Consider the following 17,659-nt stretch of genomic DNA (forward strand, 5'->3'; position numbering starts at 1 on the left):
GCGGCTTAGCCCCCTTGGCGGATCAGGGAAAAGCAAAAGCAGCCAAAGCTGCTCGGGGCAGCTCTGCACCCCCAGCTCCAGGGACCAGCACCCCAACATGGCCCGGACCACGGTGCCAACACGGCCCCTAGCCACCGGGCTGCCAAGTCGAGCAGACCAAACCCCTGCAGACCCCACATTACTGCCGCGGTGACCCTATATGTAACACCGGCCAACCATGAGGGACCAATTAGATTTCTGGTTCCAATTAGCAGCAGCTGTGATTTGTGTGCATCCCTCTGTACATATGGCTACGCTGAACTTTCCCTCAGTTTCAAATGTCCCCGTATAGCACAAGTGAAACGAGAGGAAGGACCATTTGTCTCATTTTTTTCGGGAGCCTTTATTATGATGGACGAGGAACCTTTTACATCATTCACCAACTTGCAAACAAATTAGCTACCTTCATCACCTTCCCCTGATAGCGGAGCTGGCAAGCGACAGCCCGATGAGCTGTCGGGGAGCGGGTAATGGGTGCAGGGGGGTGTACAAGTGTTTCATTGGACATGATCAACTAAGTTTGCTGGAAATAAAATATAAGTGAAGTCAGATGCCGAGGGCTTAAGTGTCCGTGCATTAACCAAGATGGTTTCCATCTTGTGGAGCAATTTGGGCTCTGGCCATTTAGGGTGGGACAGGAATTGTTACTCATTTTAATGGATGCTGGGCATCCAAATCCCTTCGGTGGGACTGAAAAATCTCGTCCCTAATTTCTATGTGTCTCAGTCCCTCACAAGCAGCCAACTCTCGCAGGGCGCTCCAGGAAGCCTGGTAAAAGCGTAACTGGAATTACCCGTAACGATCTTCAATTTCCTTGAAGAGATCAGAGTAGGAAGGAGAGAAAGAAAGGTCCAGGCCTGTTGACAAAACGACAGGCAGATGAATAGAGCTGGCTCCTTCTTCCCCATCAGTGGTTTCAGCCCAGAAATAGAAGATCCCATCAACCGCGGCTCACCAGAAGCCCCGTGCTCAGGACCACGCGTGCAACGAGACAGCAGCACCGATGGCGGCAGAAGGGGACGACGACGCAGATTAGCGCGGGTCCTGCCGCTCACAATCCTAGTAAGGGCAGCGATGCTGTGAGCATCGGGGAGCAAGGCTGTGATAAATGGCGGGGAGTTAATGGCAAGGTGTGCTGCAGCGTTGCCCATGGGGTCAGGCCCTTTGGCCGCCATCCGCAGGGCTTTTAACGGCAGGCCACCGTTCTTGGCAGGAGGTGTCGATAATGGAGTGGATCACCAGCTCCAGCGCAAAGGGAGAAGATAAAACTACTTTACAGGGTGCTTTAAAAAAGAAGTCGTCTAGCTGGAAAGTATCTGTTACAAAATAAGGCAGGGTTGGAGGAGAGACCCCTGTACACATGCATAGCCTTGACAAAATTGCTCAGGGTAGTGGCACTAGAAACAAGGCCCCAAATCATTTTATTGCACAGTAAACAACTCGGTGTCTCCGTTGCCGGCAATGTTTGGAAATGAGCCCTTTTACACAGCAGCCAGCCAGCAGCCGGCTCCTGGGGACGAGCTTGGGAGGGGTTGTAAGTAAATTAGGAGAGCAGGAAAGGGGCTGAAGGTTGCATGACATCCCTCCAGATCAGAGTCTCTGAAAAAAGAAGGTTTCTCCCTACTTGGCCGAAAAGCAAAGGGGACCGACCTGGCGATGGCAGTACCCCACGCCTCCTCTTACAGCTGGGTTAACCCATGTTTTGTTGGCAGGGAACAGGTAAAGTCGGGCAATGTTATCTGTAGAGGGGAAGGAGAAACTGGGTGATGTTTTCCATGGAAGTGGAAAATTCAAGGGAATTAGGCTTGATCCTTGGAAGAAGATAAATATGTTTGAAAACCCAGCCCAAATGCTCAAGTTACAGTAGCTGACCCACAGAGAGGAAGAATGGTTTTGTGGTTAAAGCACTTCACTGTGATCTGAAAAATCTGGGTTTGATTCCATTAGCCACAACCTCCCTGCATGCTCTTGGACAAATCACTTCATATCTTTTTGCCCAGCTCACTATATAAAATGAGGGCAATAGCTCTTCCTTTTCAAACAGATAGTCCTTACCATGAAGAGTTTGCAGTCGTGGCTAAGTCTACACGTCGTGGATTGAAGCAACAAGTTTCAGAAGCACGTCACCTTGATGATGGTGGCAACGTTTTATTCTCCTTCGCCGAAGGAGCTGAATTCCCAGCTTGAAAGCAGAATATTATATCCACAATCCACTCCTCTTCGTGGGTCAGGATTTGTAACCAATTTCTGTATCTAAAAAAAATTAATCGCAGCACAAAAATGGCTTAATTAGCTTAGCAGACAGCCAGTGCGAGTACAGAATACCCTGAGCGAGGGTCCTCTCCAGCCAAATATCGTCCTTTAGGGAACTTGGCATTCCTTCCAGGCTGTGTGTCAAGGAGACTGAGCAACTTTACATCAACACAACATGGATTTTCCTTCTACCAAACTACTCTGCAATCTGTAATTTTTAACCTCACAAGTTTGAGATTGTACCTTAACATTTGCAGGAAGCAGATGGCTTCTGCATACTGCCAACCTGTTGTTACAAAAGCATCTTCCAAGAATTGTTTTCTACCCACAGTCGCTAACCATAATTAACCTTTCATATGATTTAATAAACAGGAAAAAATATTTGCCATCTCATATTAATAAAGAGAGCTCTTCAGGACATTTTTTCCCCCCCCTTCTAGAACATAGAAGCTGCAGTAATTTTTTTTGTGTGCTTATTTTATTGCCTTTCAAACTATTTAGGGCTGCAGTTTACCTATGCAGATTAAAGCTGCGAAGGACAGCATAATAGTGGATGCGCAGAGCACCTTCTGGCACGGCACAAAATGACCTCTTCTTTGAGGGAAAAAAAGCAAGACTGGGTGAGAAGAGGGATTGCTAAGCCCGGGGCAGAGATGGAGAGCAGAGCTCACCGACAGCCCCAGCGATAACAAGGCAGCCAGCTACATTTTACACCTTTCCCACACTCATAATTTCACTGCCTCGCAGAGTTTTAAGTGATAATAATAGAGTCTTGTAGTGCTTTGACCTTTTTTATATTCAGAAACTTTACTGACCGGTCATTTTTGGGTGGACATCTCCCTATATATACACACCACAGTGACAGACACCTCCAAAGTGCCTAGGAGAGAGCTAAGTGCAAAGTGGTATTATTACTGTGATTTCACTAATGAATGAAGATGAAGATGTTGGCTAAGACTTTCCCCAATATTACTGGGGAAATTAAATGACAGACGTAAGTAAAAAGCTGGCATGGGGGACCAAAGTACATCTCTCAGTTCCTGATGGGTAGTTGCTTTGGCTTAGGACATCAAAGGCTTTCTGAAGAGCTGAAACTATAAAGGAAATATTCTCTTGGCTTAGCCAATTTCCATAATGGGGATTAGGGAACACTCTCCCTGCTAGGACAGGAGAACTTTTTTTTTAATTAATGTTTCTTGTGACTGTTGAGTCCTCATCATCCATTAGTATGGTAATGCACCCTTGAAATAACAAATACAATTATGATGGTAACTGCTTGGCTATAAAAAATAAAATCATACAAATATAAAGACCTGAGCTGCAGTCCAGGAACCGATTCCAGGAGACGACCCCAGGTTTTCTGTTTTGTCCCTGGTTTTGCTGGTGTGGCGGAGTTTGCCGAATGGCGTTTTGCTCCCGTTTGCTGTCGATATGCTGCCAAGACTGAAATGGATCAACTTGAATTAAGATGGATGCACACCAAATTAATGCAAGCCTAAGGAGACTGACTTTGTAGCTGAAAACCAAAAATGGACAAATAATTTAAAAAAAACCCCAGTTTTGTTTTCTGAGGCTAGGAATTAAACAAGCAAAGCCAAAGATCTCAAAGAGGCAAGTCTTGCTTTTCACTAAGCATAAAAACTCTGTCTCTATATATGAAATATGCACCTGGAAATCACCAAGCAGTTGCAGTGTTTTCTCTGCATCCTATTACCACCTCAGACATTGACTGATATATTTGCTTGCCCGGAATACAGCAGAAAAACACCGTTCTGTTAAAGCTGCCATTTCTATATTTATTTTCAGTAATTAATTATTCAGTTATATCAGACTGTGGGTACACTCCTTACTCTGCTTCCTTTTCTGATAATTTTATCCTTGTCTTGGTTTAGAGAAATATTTTTTTTTAGTGTCCTCAGATTTTCTCAAGATTAGAACAGCTCTTTTAAAAATTATTCTCATTAAAAAAACATTATTTTCCTCCAGAGGTTGTGATCACAAAACGTGCATTGGGATACCAATAAAAGTTAAAAAATGCAAATATGGCTTTTACTTTTGTAGATCACAACGAGATACAGGGTAGAAGAAATACAGGATCAGTAATCTTTTATATGACACCTTATCTTTTTGCATGATACCTTAAGGTGCCCTCGCCAACTCTGAAGGTTCAGAAGTTTGGTGCCGCTGTTCTCCTTGGAGGGCACTTGCCTTTTTTAAGCCCCAAGGCCAGTTTATAAGGTCTGACCAATTGAATTTAATTTTCTTTCCTTTTCTTTCCAATTCAGTTTAAGATTCAGCCTGCAGTTTAGCCTTTGACCTTCTGAATTTCCTTTTTCCTAGCCAGTGTCTCAATATTATTATTATTTTAATATAAAGGGTTTTTCTTGCTGTTGTTTCTTGCTTTGCTTTTTTGGTTTGTTTAGCTCTTTTTTTTTTTTTTCCTACAGGACGGGTTAAACAGTCGCTCTGAGCACTTTTTGGATTCATTGGATCCAGCCCAAATCCACGGGACAAACATTTTGCTGCCACAAGAGCCCCGAGGATCTATAATCTGCAGCTCCTTTCACTACCCTGGCAGCCATTTCAAGTCAGGACGTGTTTGATGGTTTTTTTGGGGAGAACATGTTTTCATTCAAGAGATGTTACAGCAAAATTTGAGCAAGGTCTGCGGTGGTCTGTGTCCGAAGGCAACAAAGCCAGCTTTCTCCTCCGGTTTGGGTTTCTTTTCAACACTTACCAACTTTGTCTCACAACACCCTTGAGAAGGCAAATGTGCTTTTTGTTCCTTTATTAACAGGCGAGGGAACCAGGACATTAAAATCCCAGATTTGTAGCGGGAGGCAGCCCTGGGGGGACGCCCCGTGGGGCGAAGGGGGGTTTGGTGGGATGCCCCAGGTACCCCTCAGCCCCTCCTCACCGTACCCACCCTAACCTCCTCTCACAAATTTATTCTCCCCAAATTGAGAGCCACAAAGCTTTGGGACTGCTGCTTTGGCAGGGAGGCAGAAGATTTATCTGCCATTAACATCTTTGGGGAATTACTTTTTGTTCCTCTCCAGCCTGCGCATGGCCCTGCCATCGCTGCCGCCCCTTACCAGTTTTAAGGCATTTATTCCTACAGATCCCCATGGAGGAAATGGAGTCTTTTTATCCCATATTGCAGACGGCAGCTACGAGAGAGGAAGGTTTTTTGTCACTTGCCCAAGTTCACCCTGGAAGTCTTTGGCAGAGATTTGCACCCAGGTCTCCAACCTCACGCTACAATTAGTGACCATCGCTGCTGTCCTCCTTGGCTCCACTTCAACCTCTCTTCTCTTAAAGCGGGCATAAGGACCATTGCCGTCTTTCACTATTTTATCATGAATCTCATGCTATTTTATTAATTTTTTTTTAAGTCCCTCTCTTTGAAGTGGTTTGAGGGTGTGGGAAACTCCACTTTCATTAAAAGGAAAATTAAGTTATGGACAAAAGGCCGAAGCAGAAAGACTAGAAACTGTAATGCTAATAGAAACAATTCAACATTTAAAAAAAATCTGCTGCTCTGAGGGTCATCCCGTGATTTACATGGAGTGACTCATGATTTTCCAGCACAGTTGCTGGGCAGACCTTAAAGATCGCCGCCTATGTGGGAATACTAATTTTAAAAAGCATTCGGCTCCTCATCAGTTGTTGAGGAGCACGGCGCGTTTTCATTTTTCCTGCACATTAGCCAAATTAAATCAAAATAAATATCAATGAAAATATTGCACAGGACATAAAACCCCATCCATTTGAGTTTTATCCATATGCTGCTTTATGAGACGCTGGGTTTCACTCCTGCTCCGGCTCTCCGCTGCCAGCCTCAAGAGCGCAGCAAGGCGCGGAGTCCCCGATGTGCTTTAGGCATTCATCCCTCAAATACCGCACCCCGGGGCCTGCCTGCATTTTTGTTCTCACCATACATCTTCGCCAGGCTTATTTCTGCCTGAAGGCAGCAGCCGTGGCCAGGCTAACGCCTGCCAGCCCGGCTCCAGCTCCTGCCACCGGCTCGGGCTGCACCGCCGCTGTGGGACCAGCCGTAAGGTGCGTTTCTGCCAGCAAAAAGTACGGTTGCTAAAAGGTGCTTCGTGCATTAATTACCTTAGGGTGGTTTGGACAAAGCAAACATTTACGTGCCCAGGAAGCTGTTTCTTAGGGATGCTGGCGTGTTCACATCAGGGTCCCTCGCTGTACATCTGCATCAGAGATGCCGCCGCTCCCGGTGTGCGTGCAACCTGCCGGCAAAGCAAAGCACGAAACGCCCGCTAAAGAAATCATAAAACAGAACTCAGGATTTAAAAATGCAACTAATTTGCATCGGTTCGGGAACAAGAATAGTGATTTCTGCTTTTAAAACCGGTGCAGTTTAGGGTAATGTGATTAGAGATTCAACATTTTCCCCTCTCATTATTATTTAGCTCCCTCATTTGAATGCTCAGGTTTGAGGAAAGGGGACTTGCTTGGAAATTACACACACAGCCAAATTTCTTCCTTCCCCTTTGACAGGGCAGCGCTGATGGTTATTGTTCTTTTCTAGCTGCATTACGCTGTCCTTGATTTTTGTTTCAAGCAGTCTAATGGCATGATGTCAAATCCTGCTAATTGGTTTAGGATTAAAATGCAGGGCCACATCACTCTCTTGATTAACCAGCAGCAAAACTGCTTTTGTCTAACGATCGTTTCAGAGGAGAAAGAAAATAAAGCATATAAAGGAAGCTTCAGGCTTTTGTCAGTAAAAATACATAGGAAACTGCTTTTTTTTTAAGGGGGAAAAAAAAAAAAATTGCCACTACTAGGCCTGCTAAGTTTTGACTTGTAGCAGTTAAAAAGCATCCCTGCAGGGAAAGATTGCTTTCTAAGGAGCAGAGACTGTGCTTTTATCCAGCATCCAGCCACTCGCTGCGCCGCACCAGAGCATCCATGGCTGGACCTTCTCGTATTTAAAAAGCCATCTGCCAAAAATCAAGGGCAATGTCTCAGCCCTGTTTCTTGCCCTTCCTGACCCCCAAACGCCTCCAGCCCCAGCTGAGTTTGCACTGGGAGAAATAACCCAGGACCGAGCAAAAGCTGCGGCGGCTGGTGCAGCACCAGGGAGATGCTGGGAGCTGCGGGTGCTAGCGGGGACCTGAGGGGGACGCGGGATGCTCGGGGCCGCGGGGAGGGGGTTTGCATCCACAGCATCCCCCTTCACCCACCCCACGGCCACGGAAATTAATTCTGCAGCGTGAGACGGAGCTTGCTGGGACCGAGCTCACCTGTTGTGTGATTAGCACAGAGTAGGGACAAGTAGGTTTTTTGCCCCATGGCAGCGAAAACTGGGGATTATTGGGAGGGGAAGGGCGGGATGCATGGTTGAATTTAAAACGGGGCCGGAAGCAATACTAAACCACTACTTTGTTACCTCTCTGCTAAAAAAAAAACCAACCCAACAAACCCACAAGAACCACCCCCCCCATCAACCCTCAAAGATTCTCCCTGCTGCACTGTTTAATCTCTTTGGCTCCTGTTTTCCCTGACCAGCTGAGGGATTTAATTTCCAGGGAATTAGACGTCCGATTCAGGGTATTGTTTTGGGAGCTGTGCACACGATTTGCCACACACAGTCCTGAAAGTCACTGGCGGACCCAGCGCTCCCAGCACGCTCCCAGATCGGCCCCGCTCCGCCGGGAGGTGAAAGGGACTTTATTGGGAAGGTTTTGATGCATTTGGCATGTCTTTGAACCTGGCTTCCCCAAAGGGAGAGAATGAACTCAGGCGGAGAAAGAAAAAGGAAATAAAAGGGCCCTTCCCATCTGCCTGGTTGCATTCAATGGGGAGCTTTTTAAAAGGTATAATAGAGGTTTGTGTGTTCCTGCTGAGATTTGTTCTGGTCAACTTCTCTGGGGCGCTCAGACGGGGCGGCGTGGTGTGCCCACCCTCCCCCAGCGCTCCCAGAAAGAAATTATGGTGTGTTTTTTTTTTTTAATTATTTTTTTTCTGCTGCAAAATGTGCGCACCCTACACACACGTTGCTTTTGCACAAAAGCAACTTGAGCCAGCCCCGCCGAAAACAAAAGTGGGTTTTTCTCTGGGTTTTCACAGGCAGCGCAGTTAAGCCCGGTGTTCCCGAGCGTGGCGTCGAGGCAGCCAAACCCCAAACATCCCTGCAGGATCCAGCCCAGGTTTTCCTAGAGAGCATCACCAGTACGGTGGGGATGGGGAGCATCTTAGCGCTCAGCTCAGTTTTACAGCATCCCATCGCAACAGTGGCTGTACTCCAGAAGTTGTCCTGCTTTTCACCTTGTTGCTGCAATTATTAAAAGCCGGGTCAGATGCAAAGCTGATTTTTTTTTCACATGATCCTGGCCCCGGCACAGACGAGATGACATTTAACAACACTAAATGCTCAAGAAGAGGCCCTGTGTCAGCACCCAACAGGTACAAAAAAGCCTGAGAAGTTCTTGGCTGTTGGGAACGGCTTTCTGCTTTGCAAACTATGATAGAAAGAGTGGAAATATGTTTTGTCTGCTTTTTCCTGACTCCGGGACTCCAAAGCAGGAAGATGAGAACATCCTGCACACATGTTAATTAGTCATTCCTTAAAACCAAATGTCACAGTGCTCATATTTAATTCCAAGAACAGACTGATGAATATGTACGTATAGTTATATTTCATTTACATACTCTGAGATTTGTTAAGAAAGGCCTAATAAAACCATCTAAAATGAATTAGGTCTTCTCCTACCAACATTTATTTCAAATACACATATATCAGAGGAACATTCCCAATACTGTAATGGGAGGTTTTTGCAGAAACAAAATACATATATTACTTTTCATAAATGCAGATAGTGAGTTAAAGCAGCCACCCGCTAAATGGGATTTGATTCTTGATGTAGCAAACACACAAAAAAGGGGCTTGAAAGTCAGGGGGGAGGCAGTGATTTGATTGACAGGAATCCAAAGAGGCTGAAGCTTGGCACCCAGAAAGCTGTAAGAAAGTGTCCACGTAAGGGAGATGTTAAAGGAACTGAATTATCTCCTCAAAGCCAGCAGGAAAAGAAAATCCCTTTGAGACTTTTGCACCTTCTTATTTTCAATTTCCCAGTTCTGCATCTAATGCCATTTTTTAAAAATATTTTTTTTTTCCTTTGCTCAGAGCCCCTACCTCTGGAGCAGGGTGGCATCCAGGTAGCTGCACTCAGAAAAGCCCTTCCAGCCCAAGAGGCCTTTCAGGGACTTTTTTTTCTCTTCGAAACAATCCGGTTTATAGGAAGAACACTGTGGGTTTGGTTTTCTACTTCCCCCCCTTAACTGCCCTGCAGCCCACGAGCTCTCAGGGGGCATGGAAGTGTGGCTGCTCGTCCTGGCGGGCACATCATCCATTCGACAGGTCCTGCCGCGGGAATTCAGCTCACACTCCTGCTGATGTGTGAGTCTGGAACAAATCTGGCTCACTCGCCCCGCGTTGGCTGGCCTCTGTGGGGCTAAGAGGAGTGGAAAGCAGTAAAATCTCCTTTCAGTCTATAAAAATCTGCAGAGATATTTGGAATGTGCAGAGGGAGCAGATCTCCCGAGTAAACCAGAGCAATGATTAAAATAGTCACTTTTCTGACCGTAACCGCAATTTAAATACTGCGGCTTTTGTTTGCAGAATAGCTATGGTTTATGTTCTAGTGACAGTCACACAACTCCAGGGGTTGTTTTCAGAGTTAGTGGCAAAAACATGTGGTTTGAATTTAAAGCCTTAAAGTTAGAGGATCAACGTTACTCCAGCAAAGATATTGCCAGTGTCTCTGCGAGTCATAATTTTAAATCATCAGGAACCTGAACACTCCTCATTAAACGATTAAAGGGAACAGTAATGAAAAAGCTAAAAGAAAGGATAAATATACAGGCATATAAGCAGGAACATCTATTTTCAAAGCAGAAAAAAATATTGCCGTCCTGACAAAGGGCAATAAACATATCAAACTAACTCACTTCTTTTTTTTCGGCCGGGAATGTAATCTTAATAAAGCAACAAATTTTAGATGGCAGGGTAAGATTACAGCCTTTCTAGACCAGGACTAGAGTTCTCCCATAAACAGGTTATTGCTACAGGTTCCGGTCACAATTAACTCTGCATTTATGTCCCACTTTCTGAGAATAAAATGATCCCTGAGACGAGGTGCTTTGACGGTGAAGTTTTCCGTTGGGGTATCAACCTCGTTTCCTTACCGTGAGCTCCACGTTTACATTTTCCCCAACAACAACAGCCTCAACTCAGCCCTCCCAGACCTGAGTCCGTTCCCTTCTTCCCTCCCAAAACAGAGAGCGGGACATGCAGATCGGAGCTGGGCTGGGTTTTGCAGAGCATCATCAGTATACAAGGGAAAGGAGCAAGGATACCTTCCTTCCCAGCCCTGGCTGCATTGCTTTTGTCACCCATTTGCCCTCTCTCTGTGTAAGAACATACCTCAGCTGAGCTGCTTTTTCCTTCCTCAAAGTCAGACAGGTCATGGGCTGCCCAGTACTCCAGAGCCATTCTGACCAGTTTCAGTAAGTCCTGAAATGGGAAGGATCATGGGTACCAAAGATGTCATTAGTTGAACCCTTGGTATGTTGTGTTTACAGGAATTGCATTGGGTGGGTTGCAGTTTTGGTCTTTCAGTGCCTGTTTGGGAGGAAAAAATGTGAAAAAATAAAAATAAACAAAATTTAAAAAATGGCTAAATGTATTGACTGAGGCATTACGTAGTATATATAAATATAAATACATGCGGCTTGCTGCAGGAGGGAGAGCTTGACTGTATCGATATATTGGCAAGAATGCAAGGGTTATATTTGAAATGTAGAAAATAATCTGGTGAGTCATCTTCCACACGCTTTGGCTTGGGATCCTCTCCCATTTTCGCTTTGACCCAGGAGAGCACAGCACACAGCCTGAAAATAGGCAGCGAGATGACGTGGCATGGTTGCACCGCTCTGCTCCTTGCAGGGAAATGCACCAATCCCATCCGCAGGCGTTCATGAGGGATGCTCAGAAAAAGTCTGAAAAACGCTGCTATCATAGGCATTGTCATGCATTTCTTTAAACCATATTCCACCACCTAAGAGAAATAAGTAGATTAGAAGAATACCCCCACAACAGAAGTGATGATGATGATGATGATAATAATAATAATAATAAAACCCGATGGCACATAGAAATGCAACACCCAAAGGCACTGTGTTTCTAGTCCATGGGTAAAGCAGCCATATGTTACCTTGAATTACAAATTGAATCAAGAACAAAATCAGACCAAGAAACTGGAGGCACAAGCATTAAATATGAAAATGAAATTTTGGATTGTAACATTTGCTAATTGTATTTGTAAAATAGGATTTAGCCTTAGGCTCCATTAGAGATGACCCACCCATGGCATTTTGTGCAAAATGAATCAGCTACTTACCTCCCCCAAACGGCTCTTTTCCAGCAGACTTCCAGGGCCAGGCCATTTCTTCCGAAACAAGGTTTCTGTGGCCTGCTCTGAAAGTGTCTTAATGCAAATGGCCAAGGTGGGCACCCAAAGGCAGAGAGGTGGACCCAACAGCTGGGTCACCAACCTGTCTTCCAGATGACCTTCCAGGGCTCTGCTCTCCCAGCTGCATTAACAAACTGCTTTTAGCAGGGGCCAGGATTGCCCACAGCATCCTGTGGTCACCGAGGGGTCTGGCAAGTGATGCTCTGCCCCCCAAATCGAGTCCTGGGCATTTAACTCCTCTGCAGTGACCCTGTGCAACTCGGTTGGAGACACCCTCCACTCCTCGATGTCCCTAAATATGAAATGCAATTGCCAGGAGAGAGCCTAAGCTCATGGTTTTGGACTAATCTGCTGCCTTCCTGGAGTCTGGCAGTCCTGGTTCACCCCGTTCTGCTCCTCCACCAAATCCCTGACTCTCACCAGCATGGGCGACTGTTGGTCAGGTTAAAGGAAATTTGAACTTACATATATATGTACACACATATGCATACACACATCTATATGTACGTACAGATATACAAGATTGTAAGTAAAAGTTATCTAATCCTCTATGATACTAAAAAGCAATTCCTCATCTGTATTTCATATCTAAGCATCCAAGGCATGACCTAGACAGAGGATTTTAATGAGCACAACACCTGGACTATATAAGGGTAACTTTCTCTTCATCCCACCAGTCTCCTGTCCTTACTCAGATTTGACTAACTCATATAAGCCACAGGGTCCTTCATGAACTACCAACATACTATGTTCCTATTCAGGATATCATTTAACACTCACTTTTTATGCAGCTTATGATCTCCTGTGTATTACCAGTCCTAAAGCATCCGTACATGGGGCCTTAGCAACACAGGTGGCTGGCCGGGCTATGTTTGCAAGAACAAGTTTTCTCCCCCAGGCTGCCATCTCTCATCTTGCCAGCTTTCATTTTGCTTCATGGGTTTTTCCATCAAAAGGAACTAGCATGTTTTTAAAAAAACCGATTGAAGTCTTAAGACCTATATATTAAGTATATTAATATACTTTTTTTTTTTCTTTTGCACATTGGAATGAGTTATCTCAGAGATGCGTCAAATCTGGCTGTTTCTTAATTTATCTCCTCAATCCAACAGCCAGTCAGAATCATGCATGGGACACCACGACCAGAGGGCTCGGTCTCAGCCTCAGCTTTACATAGAAGAATGTTCCCTTTTTGCTCTGCGTCCATACACATGAGTTATATGTACAATATAGATGCCTGCTAAACAGTAGCAAGGGTTTCAGCACATTCACTAAAGAGGCTGGTTTTTTAATAATTCCTCCATGCATGAGAAAGTAACAGTCCAGAAGCATCCCCAGGGCCAGTCTGGTTTTATTCTGCCCTGTCCTTGGTATATTGGTGCTTTGCAAGTGATAGCCCAGGTAAGAGGGATGCTTATGCAGCAGCGTAAACCCCTTTGGTGTGCTACCACGTGCCTTCCCTTGGACAATTTGTATTACAGAGAAGCTACAAAGAGGCAATATAATTGGAACGGTTGATTAGAGGAATATTGCTCATATAGGCAAAACATAACATTTTTAATTCCATCCTCATTTCATTTTTAAGAAAAATAAATGATCTCTGTATCTTGGCATATGCATCATGTTGAAATGGAGCCATTACTCGGACAGCTTTTTCACAATGGCTCACATAATATGGTATGAAAATCATGTACAGCTCCTGCGTTTGTATCTCAGAAGGAAAATAAAAGGCAGTTAAATTATAATGCAAGAACTAAGCTATGAATGGATGTTGCATTTAAGGAGTAATGCTTAAGAGGGGGAAATGACAAGATTTTTTTTTTTGCTGTTCTAGATATTTTATCCTTGCCACAAGCTCAACTGTCAAATGTTTTGAGAGAGGTCAAAACTAGTCTATCTGTCTTTTTTATGCAAGTTTGTGAAAGGAATCTCTCCTCATGGAGTTGTACAGGAATTGACACGATAAACCTAAATGGCTCCTTTACAACTGTTAGGGTTTTCTGTAAACACATGCTGTCCTGCCAGCCAACCAGCTTCAAACCCGGGTGCTGAGCACAGCAGATGGTCTATCCTGCCGATACACACGCTACTAATTCATATTTCAATACATAGCTTTGCTGCTTAAATGAAGCCACTGCATCTTATAAAGTTTTAAAACTTCCAATAACTGGTATTTGGGGGGGAGGGTTAAATGTGATGGGAGGGGAAGGCTGCAAAGAGAGGGTGACCAGCTCTAATGGGAATGAACATTTTGGAGGTACTTACTGCACTGTGATGTGTTGTAAACACGAGTTCTGCCATGCAGTGCCTCCTGCCAAAGGGAAACCATGGCACGGCTGCGCTGTATTAATAGAAGAATAAATAAAAGCAGAGAAACCAGCCTTGCACCACCCAGAAGTAAGGTGGCCAGAACAGAAAAGGCAAGTGGCGATGAAAAAAAAGAAGGCTACTTGCAGCAAGCGTGGTCGTAACATCTTGCCGTCAGCGTGGCCATGTCAGATGATCAGGATTTTCATGGGGAAGGCAGGTTTTTGGGAGGGATGCAGGATAATGCAGTGACTCAAACAGCTGCCTCGACCCTTCCCTGCACCAGCTCTGCTCCTGCTGCTGTGCGCAGGAATACATTCTGGCATCAACCCTTCAATGTAAAAACCCTTCTCCCTTAGCTAAATCAATTCCCATCCTTCTTATCTCCTGCTACATCCAGTTATCGCCTAACAGGTTTGGGTAAGGTAGTGCAGCGAAAGATCATCATCTTACCGCTGGGCTGCCAGAGCAGGACACGAAGGGGAAATTGTTACTACACCTTGAAAAAGAAAGAAGGGAAAAAAATCAGGTAGTTTGTTTTTTTCCTGACTTTATGAAACAGGAAGGGCAGGGTAGCAGGTTTATGATGTTTAAGGTACCGCGAACATCCCAGCGTGCAGACCCCAGGGCACGTCAGCCCGGGGCTCGTGGCTGTGCTTTGCCAAACATGCCTGGAGCCAGCCGTGCTGTCACCGTGTCCTGCGGCCGGGCCGTCTCGGTGTCACCAGCCGGTGGCTCCGAGGGTAAAGCCGGGAGCAGCCGCTGCTCCTGCCAGGGGGGGGACATCGGAGACACCTCCGCAAATGCCTCAAGACGGATAGTTCATGCATTTGGCCCAAAGTCCCCACACTGCTGTATTAACTTCTCTCCTCTGCCATTGCTGACAACTGCTTACACCAGAAAGAAAGTAAAAAAAGAGCTAAAGAACAGAAGACGTAGTGATCCTCTGCACAAATAGCACCCCTCCTTGCAAGGGGATTGCTTCTTGAATTTCTCTTGTTATGGTTTTATCAAATGTTGCGCCTCCTCCTCTGAGCCGTGATAAGTTGGGCAACTTCATCAAATTCAACACTAAGTAGGAGCAGAACCTCCTTCTTAAATTCATTAAATCTTTCTCCCAAAGGAGAAACATGGACTAAGATTCACTTTCTCTTTTTATTTCAATTTACTTACTTTCTCTTCCAAAGACTAAGCTACAGAGATATTTCCAAATCCACAGTTTGTTTCTCTGGCCATAATAGAGAGTGAACAGTTCTGATAAATTTGTTAGAAGGGAAAACAGAACCAAAGTGGCCCTAAGAGAGGGAGAGCAGCCGGGTTTTTTTATACACCATTTTGGCTTTCCTTCGTTAAAGAGTCTCAGATGTGTAGTTGGGTTTATTCTTTAAAAAAAAAACCCAAATTTGGAGGCTTCATGTATTATTAAAGGACAGAAAACAACAATCAGGAAATGCTGCAGAAGTCACTCACACTGTAGCTAAAGAGAACATAAATCATCAGAGAGACTCGTAACAGAGTCTTACAACTTAATCACTAATTGAAAAGTACTAGTATGCAATTAAGGAGTGTCCTTTGGTAAGCATGCTGTGGTACATGATTAGCTCTATGCAAACACATACACAGCATCGCATTAATACAGTATTTTTATATTCTAGGCATAAATGGATGGTATGCGTGCATGTGTATATTACATTGATGCAAGGTGATGCACAGGACTCTGTGTGTTACCACTTCAAATGAAAAATCTACTTACTGTAGATCAGATAACTCCATTCCATTTAGATTTAAAACTTTTCCCTAGCACACCTGCTGCCAAGCAGGGGGAGAAAGGCAGGGAGAACATTTCCAGAGAAAAAAGTGGAAGCTAATGAGAAACAGCCACGTATCCGTGCCTTTTGCCCTGCGCGGCCACCGCAGTGCGGGGCTTTGCAGGGTGCTTGGTCCATGGGATAGGAAACATTGTGATGGGCGGTGGCACCGTTTCTGACGGATCAAGGTGTCTTGCCTTCCACAGACTTTCTTTCGGTGACCTAATCCACTTTCAAAGTGTTTTAAATGAGACTTAGTCTCATCTCACACATCCAATTGCAAACCAAGTTCTGCCATTTGCGGCTCAAAAAGCATTTCCCCACATCCAACTGCTTCGCTCCGTGCCTACAACTGAAAGCAGTCATTGGCAAACACAGCATTACTCACATTTTGGGTTACTGTGGCCACGGTACTCAACACCGTGGATGCCAGGAACCATGTTGCTGCAGAAGACCTAGAGCAGAGCAGGTGAATGATAATAAGATGGATTGACCAGACAAAAGATGAATGGCAAAGCAATGCAAGCTCACCACACAATTCCCCACAGCTTGTCTCGTTTCTCCTGTAGCCAGGATGTTTAGATCAGGAATACATTTTTTAAAATTCTCCGCCTTTCTTACTTTCTGGAAAATCCTCCCAGAAAGTCTTGGCTCCCTGCAAACCCCAGGGGGGGTCTCGGGGTGCTGCTCGGGTGGACAAGTGCCTGCGCTCCCGCCTGGAGGCAGAAACCGCAGCAGCAACAAAACAGATTTCACGGGAAGAGCAGGGGAGGAGGGGGGGGATGAACAAAAAAACTGGAAATGTGTTAGTTAACTTCGTGTGGTTGTTCGAGCCACTTCCTGACACCCGAGCGAGTCATCTGAATTTAACACATTTCTCTTTTGCATTTTGCAGCTCACCTTTAAGAGAGCACAAGGCGGAGGAGGTGGGAATATATGGACTTCAGCCCTTCCCATCAGTTTCCCCCTGTTACTTTCAAAGATTTTCTATTTAGAAAGGAAGGGTTTTTTTTTTCCTGCTGTTCATACATTACACATACTTCCCAGCCAAAATATCCTGCTTGTATATTTTTTTAATTTAGCCTACATTACTCAAAATTGCTCTAAGAATAATTAAAGAGAATCACTTTCCCCGTCTCTTTGATTTACCTGACTTTTAATTTCTGAAGAGTGTTTTAAGAAATAACCATTAAAAAGAATAAAAGAGATCAACAATGAAAGAAAAAAATAGCCCCACATCCTCCTTCTTGTCTGAATCTAATGAAAATGTTTAAACTGCATGGATATTTATCCTTATGAAAAACATATGAACAAAACAAACCCCCCAGTATTCTGGTGAGATTCTGTAAACAGGACAAAACGTTAGCTGCGGAAATATATCATTTAAGACCTTTACTTCCTTCTAGCTCTTTCCAGGCACCAAACGAGCTTTGCCTGCAGATTTCATTTCAGCTGGGTGGAATCGTTCTCATAACTATTCTCCAAAGCCCAAGCTCTGAGGTCAGCCCTGCTCCTTCTGCAACGGGATAAATATTAACAAGTGTGACTAACCCATTCCTTGCGCCTTTCTTAAATTTTCCAGAGTGTGTCAGCAAGCATGAAAGCCAGAGATCAAAAAATGCGAGGGTTTTATTGTTGGAACTAGATGGGAAGAAGGATGCAATATAGGCAAAGTCCCAGCACCTCGGAGAAGCTGGTCTATAACACCACCAATAAAAACTGAGGGAATTACTGGACCGCAAGAAAATT

At 44.7% G+C, this 17,659-nt stretch overlaps 1 long non-coding RNA gene across 2 annotated transcripts; it reads right to left on the bottom strand.

The window, feature by feature from the left end:
• Positions 1 to 1,999: 1,999 nt before the first annotated feature.
• Positions 2,000 to 11,470, bottom strand: LOC142035520 (uncharacterized). 2 transcript variants are annotated; one of them, XR_012651903.1, is made up of 5 exons: positions 11,049 to 11,470; positions 10,748 to 10,945; positions 6,412 to 6,545; positions 3,606 to 3,735; positions 2,000 to 2,292 (listed from the first exon to the last, which is right to left on the bottom strand). It is a non-coding gene; the product is annotated as an uncharacterized LOC142035520 (long non-coding RNA). The 2 variants fall into 2 exon arrangements; XR_012651902.1 differs by having other exon boundaries at positions 10,748 to 11,470.
• Between the last annotated feature and the right edge of the window lie 6,189 nt (positions 11,471 to 17,659).

Source organism: Buteo buteo, chromosome 10, assembly GCF_964188355.1.
Source record: "Buteo buteo chromosome 10, bButBut1.hap1.1, whole genome shotgun sequence".
Classification (NCBI taxonomy): Eukaryota; Metazoa; Chordata; class Aves; order Accipitriformes; family Accipitridae; genus Buteo; species Buteo buteo.